The following is a 6,985-nucleotide window of genomic DNA, read 5'->3' as shown; positions in this document are numbered from 1 at the left end:
GTAGAGTTCTAATACTAATCAGAGACCCACTGCAGTAGAGTTCTAATACTAATCAGACAAACCCACTGAACAGTAGAGTCTAATACTAATCAGACCAACCCACTGGCGTAGAGTTCTAATACTAATCAGACCAACCCACTGGCAGTAGAGTTCTATACTATCAGACCGACCACTCCAGTAGAGTTCTAATACTAATCAGACAAACCCACTGGCAGTAGAGTTCTAATACTAATCAGACCGACCCACTGGCAGTAGAGTTCTAATGCTACCTAGACCCACTGGCATTGTTTCAGATAAGCAGAGATGTGAAAATTATCCTGCCTTCATCTCAGTATAAAGTATTTTTTGTTCATTCAAGAGAATATGATTTTGCTTTCCAGAATTACCAAAACTCTCTCCTCAATTCAATTTAAGTGGCTTTATTGGCATGGGAAACATCTCTCTCTCTCTCCAATGACCATAATCATTAATTCATCTCTCCACCTTTCCTTTTTTTTCATTCTCTCCGTTCTATGGCTAGTGGCTGAGCCTGGGAGCTGGAGCCTAATGACCATGCTGTTGGCTCCTGTCTGTGTGCTTCTGCTCGCTGGGAGGCCGTGTCCTTGGGGGAGGCTACCCCCCCATGCCCCAGATGAAGTACATGCAGCCCATGATGAAGGCCCGTGGGACCCCCCTTCGAGAGGCAAGGGACACAATCCTCGGTGAGTATGTGTGTACTGTTTGTAGTTGTAGGTGTGTGTGTTGTTGTGTGTGTGTGTGGTGTTGTGTGTGTGTGTGTGTGTGTGTTGTTGTGTGTGTGTGTGTGTGTGTGTGATGTGTGTGTGTGTGTTGTGTGTGTCTTTTTGGTTTACTATCCTTGTAGGGACCAGAAGTCCTCACAAGGATAGTAAAACAAGGACAATTCGATAATTGGCGACATTTCGCCGGTCCCCACAGGCTATTTTAAGCTTAGGGTAGGTTTAGGGGTAGGGAAAAAATACACTGAGCGGGAATCAATTGTTTGGTCTCCACGAGAATAGTAAAACAAATGTGTGTGAATGTGTGTGCGTGCGTGCGTGTGCATATGTGTGTGTGAAGTACGTCACCCAGTGTTAAAGGTATGCAGAGTGAACATACGCTAACATATGGAAATGTTTTAAGATGATCATGCTATGGATCATTTAGCTAATTTTAGGACCCTTTTATGTAAAAAAAAAAAAAGACAATCTAAAAAAATATGTGATAAAATATTGAATTTGGCCTTTATTACTATAGCCCGTTGATAAATAACGCATTCATAAATTCCCCAAAAATGTATCTCAGAAATAAGGTTTTGAAGTGTCTGTCCTATATTTAGGAGATATATGAAATATATAAGAAAGCTCAGCAAATATATATATCCTTTTTTATATATATATATACAGTACTAGTCAAAAGTTTGGACACACCTACTCATTCAAGCGCTTTTCTTTATTTTTACTAATTTCTACGTTGTGGAATAATACTGAAGACATCACAATTATGAAATAACACATATGAAATCATGTAMTTTGCAAAAAAGTGTTAAACAAATCAAAATATATTTTATTTTTGAGATTTTTCAAAGTAGGCACCCTTTGCTTTCATGACATCTTTGCACACTCTTGGCTTTCTCTCAACCAGCTTCATGAGGTAGTCACCTGGAATGCATTTCAATTAACAGGTGTGTCTTGTTAATTGTGGAATTTCTTTCCTTCTTAATGCATTTGAGCCAACCAGTTCTCCTTTGACTAGATAATCCATACACCTGACAGATGTGGCATATCAAGAAGCTGATTAAACAGCATGATTATTAAACAGGTGCACCTTTTTCTGGGGACAATAAAAGGCCGCTGTGCAGTTTTGTCACACAACACAATGCTACAGATGTCCTAAGTTTTGAGGGAGCGTGCAATTGGCATGGTGACTGAAGGAATGTCCATCAGAACTGTTGACCTTCACATTCAGCTTCTTCACCTGCGGAATCGTCTGAGACCAGCCACCTGGAAAGCTGATGAAAATGTGTGTTTGCACAATCAAAGAATTTCTGCACAAACTGTTAGAAACTGTCACAGGGAAGCTCATCAGCGTGCTCATAGTCCTCACCTAGGTCTTGACCTCACTGCAGTTCGGTGTCGTAACAACTTCAGTGGGCAAATGATCAGCTTCAATGGCCACTGGCATGCTGGAGAAGTTTGCTCTTCACGGATGAAACCTGGTTTCAACTGTACCGGGCAGATGGCAGAAGGCGGCTTGTGGGCGAGCTGTTTTCTGATGTCAACAAACACAATTGCATTTTATTGATTGCAATTTGAATGCACAGAGATACCGTGACGAGATCCTGAGGCTCCTTGGCATGCCATTCATCCGCTGCCATAACCTCATGTTTCAGCATGATAATGCACGGCCCCATGTCGCAAGGATCTGTACACAATTCCTGGATGATGAAAATGTAACCAGTTCTTCTATGGCCTGCATACTCACCAGAGATGTCACCCATTGAGCATGTTTGGGATGCTCTGGATCACCTTGCAGGAGAGTGTGTTAACATTGCCACTAATATCCAGCAACTTCACACAACCAAACAAGAGGAGTGTGACAAGAATCCACAGGCCACAATCAACAGCCTGATCAACTCTATGTGAAGATGTGTCGCGCTGCATGACGTCACAGCAGATACTGACTGTTTTTTTATCCACCGTCCTACATATTTTTAAGGTATCAATGACCAACAGATGCATATCTGTAATCCCAGTCATGTGAAATCCATAGATTAGGGCCTAATGAATGTATTTCAATTGACTGATTTCCTTATATGAACTGTAACTCAGTAAAATCTTAGACATTGTTGCATGTTGCTTTAATATTTTTGGTCAGAGTAGTTTTTTGGCCAAACCGTTCGGATGCTACAGAGGTTTTCGTGAGAAGACCTGACAAACACCGCAGTAGCTCGGCCGCCTTCTACTGCAGATGCGAAAGGCCGACATAGGCGGACACGGTGGTTTGAGACGCAGCCCAAGCTGATATCTCTATCTTAAACTGACGTATGTTTATGGGATTTTTTTTTGTGTTATTTAGATTGACACAGGGGAGAGTCAATAGACTTAGGGAAATTAGCGAAACCGAGAAAGCGCTGCAACTCGACACGTGACTTAGGAACGGGCCAATCGCTGACAGCCTGGACCTTAGCGGGATCCATCTGAATGCCTTCAGCGGAAATAACAGAACCGAGAAATGTGACAGGAGACATGAAAGGCGCACTTCTCAGCCTTCACGTAGAGACAATTCTCTAAAAGGCGCTGGAGTACACGTCGAACGTGCTGAACATGAATCTCGAGTGACGGTGAAAAAATCAGGATATCGTCAAGGTAAACGAAAACAAAAATGTTCAGCATGTCTCTCAGTACATCATTAACTAATGCCTGAAAGACAGCTGGAGCATTAGCGAGACCGAACGGCAGAACCCGGTATTCAAAATGCCCTAACGGAGTGTTAAACGCCGTTTTCCACTCGTCCCCCTCTCTGATGCGTACAGAGATGGTAAGCGTTACGAAGGTCCAACTTAGTAAAGAACCTGGCTCCCTGCAAAATCTCGAAGGCTGACGACATAAGGGGAAGCGGATAACGATTCTTAACCGTTATGTCATTCAGCCCTCGATAATCCACGCAGGGGCGCAGAGTACCGTCCTTCTTCTTAACAAAGAAAAACCCCGCTCCGGCGGGAGAGGAAGAAGGCACCACGGTACCGGCGTCGAGAGAAACAGACAGATAATCCTCGAGAGCCTTACGTTCGGAACCGACAGAGAGTATAGTCTACCCCGAGGGGAGTGGTCCCCGGAAGGAGATCAATACAACAATCATACGACCGGTGAGGAGGAAGGGAGCTGGCTCTGGACCGACTGAAGACCGTGCGCAGATCATGATATTCCTCCGGCACTCCTGTCAAATCACCAGGTTCCTCCTGAGTAGAGGGGACAGAAGACACAGGGGGATAGCAGACATTAAACACTTCACATGACAAGAAACGTCCAGGATAGGATAGAATTACTAGACCAATTAATAGAAGGATTATGACATACTAGCCAGGGATGACCCAAAACAACAGGTGTAAAAGGTGAACGAAAAATCAAAAAGGAAATGGTCTCACTGTGGTTACCAGATACTGTGAGGGTTAAAGTAGTGTCTCACATCTGATACTGGGGAGAAGACTACCATCTAAGGCGAACATGGGCGTGGGCTTCCCTAACTGTCTGAGAGGAATGTCATGTTTCCGAGCCCATGCTTCGTCCATAAAACAACCCTCAGCCCCAGAGTCTATCAAGGCACTGCAGGAAGCAGCCGAACCGGTCCAGCGTAGATGGACCGACAAGGTAGTACAGGATCTTGATGGAGAGACCTGAGTAGCAGCCTCACCAGTAGCCCTCCGCTTACTGATGAGCTCTGGCTTTTACTGGACATGACATGACAAAATGTCCAGCAGAACCGCAATAGAGGCAAAGCGTTGGTGATTCTCCGTTCCCTCTCCTTAGTCGAGATGCGAATACCTCCCAGCTGCATGGGCTCAGTCTCTGAGCCGGTGGGAGGAGATGGTTGAGATGCGGAGAGGGGAAACACCGTTAACGCGAGCTCTCTTCACGAGCTCGGTGACGAAGATCTACCCGTCGTTCTATGCGGATGGCCGAGTGGCAATCAAAGAGTCCACGCTGGAAGGAACCTCCCGGAGAGAATCTCATCCTTAACCTCAGCGTGGAGTCCCTCCAGAAAACGAGCGAGCAACGCCGGCTCGTTCCAGTCACTGGATGCAGCAAGAGTGCGAAACTCTATAGAGTAATCCGTTATGGATCGATCACCTTGACATAGGGAAGCCAGGGCCCTGGAAGCCTCCTTCCCAAAAACTGAACGATCAAAAACCCGTATCATCTCCTCTTTAAAGTTCTGATAAACGTTAGAACACTCAGCCCTTGCCTCCCAGATAGCTGTGCCCCACTCCCGAGCCCGACCAGTAAGGAGTGATTATGACGTAAGCGATCCGAGCTCTCTCTCTTGAGTATGTGTTGGGCTGGAGAGAGAACACAATATCACACTGGGTGAGAAAGGAGCGACACTCAGTGGGCTGCCCAGAGTACATGGTGGGTTATTAACCCTAGGTTCCGGAGACTCGGAAGACCAGGAAGTAGCTGGTGGCACGAGACGAAGACTCTGAAACTGTCCTGAGAGATCGGAGACCTGAGCGGACAGGGTCTCAACGGCATGACGAGCAGCAGACAATTCCTGCTCGTGTCTGCCGAGCATTGCTCCCTGGATCTCGACGGCAGTGTTGCGAGAATCCGTAGTCGCTGGGTCCATTCTTGGTCGGATTCTTTCTGTTATGCTGGTGAATGAGGACCCAAAAGCGACGTAATAGAAACAGAGTCTTTATTCCAGTATCAAAACAAACAATGATTCTCCTGGATATATCAAAGGTAAATCCAAAATAGGAAACTGAAATCCTCTCGTCAGTAGAGAGGAACGACTGGAGACGCGACCACAGACTGCAGGTCGCTTCAGGAAGGCACAGGCCGTAGCTGACATAGACAACCTGCTCACACGCAGCATCTGAAGAAGGCAAAAACACGACAGGGCGGAACAAGGACACAGGACAGCAAACATCAAACAAGAATCCGACAAGGACAGAAGCGGAAACAGAGGGAGAAATAGGGACTCTATCAGAGGGCAAAATAGGGGACAGGTGTGAAAGAGTAAATGAGGTCGTTAGGAGAATGAGAAACAGCTGGGAGCAGGAACGGAACGATAGAGAGAGAGAGCGGGAGAGGGAGAGAGGGAGGAGGAGAGAGAGGATAGAAAGAGGAGAAGAACCTAATAAGACCAGCAGAGGGAAGCACAGGGACAAGACATGATGATCAAAGACAAAACATGACACACGGTGGTTTGAGACGCAGCCCAAGCTGATATCTCTATCTTAAACTGACGTATTTTTTATGGATTTTTTTTTGTGTTATTTAGATTGACACAGGGGAGAGTCAATAGACTCTTAATAGACTCTTAGACTCTTAACCTATAGCTTTAACCTTACATAGAAGCCCCTGCCTGTATAAGCCACAGCCATGATTGAATGCATATGAATGCTAAGATGTGCCTCGCAGCTTTTGTGTTGAGTGGCTTTTGGAAGCTCAGGGTCAGAAATATAGACTAAATGTATAGCAGAGAGATGAGACAATAAAAGAGATGAGAAGGGACAAGAGGAGGAGCGTGGGAAAAGAGGAGGAGCATGGGAAAAGAGGAGGAGCATGAAAAAAGAGGAGACGCATGGGAAAAGAAGGGTATTATGGGAAAAGAAGAAGAGCATGGGAAAACAGGAGGAGCAGGGAAAAGAGGAGGAGAATGGGAAAAAGAGAGCATGGGAAAATAGGAGGTACATGGGAAAAGAGGAGGTACATGGGAAAAGAAGAGGAGCATGGGAAAAGAAGAGGAGCATGGGAAAATAGATGAGCATAGGAAAAGAAGAGGAGCATGGGAAAAAAGGGTGAGCAGGAAAAGAGGAGGAACATGGGAAATGAAGAGGAGCATGAGAAAAGAAGGTAGCATGGGAAAAGGGAGAAATGGGAAAGAGGAGACATGGGAAAAGAAGAGGACATGGAAAAGAAAGGAGCATGGGAAAAGAAGAGGAGCATGGGGAAAAGAAGAGGAGCATGGAAAAGAAGGGTGAGCATGGGAAAAGAGGAGGAACATGGGGAAAAGAAGAGGAGCATGGGAAAATAGGATGAGCATGGGAAAAGAAAGAGGAGCATGGGGAAATAGGATGAGCATAGGAAAAGAAGAGGAGCATGGGAAAAGAAGAGGGGCATGGGAAAAGAAGAGGCACATGGGAAAAGAAGAGGAGCATGGGAAAAGAAGGGTAGCATGGGAAAGAAAGAGAGGCATGGCAAAAGAAGAGGAGCATGGGAAAAGAAAAGGAGCATGGGAAAAGAAGAGGGATCGGAAAGAAGAG

At 45.6% G+C, this 6,985-nt stretch overlaps 1 pseudogene; it reads left to right on the top strand.

The window, feature by feature from the left end:
- The first annotated feature begins 531 nt into the window (after nucleotides 1-531).
- The window catches only part of LOC112068161 (collagen alpha-2(VIII) chain-like), a 24,631-nt pseudogene continuing 18,177 nt past the window's right edge, over nucleotides 532-6,985 (top strand).

Source organism: Salvelinus sp. IW2-2015, unplaced genomic scaffold, assembly GCF_002910315.2.
Source record: "Salvelinus sp. IW2-2015 unplaced genomic scaffold, ASM291031v2 Un_scaffold135, whole genome shotgun sequence".
Taxonomy (NCBI): Eukaryota; Metazoa; Chordata; class Actinopteri; order Salmoniformes; family Salmonidae; genus Salvelinus; species Salvelinus sp. IW2-2015.
This window is presented reverse-complemented; position numbering and strand designations above follow the sequence as displayed.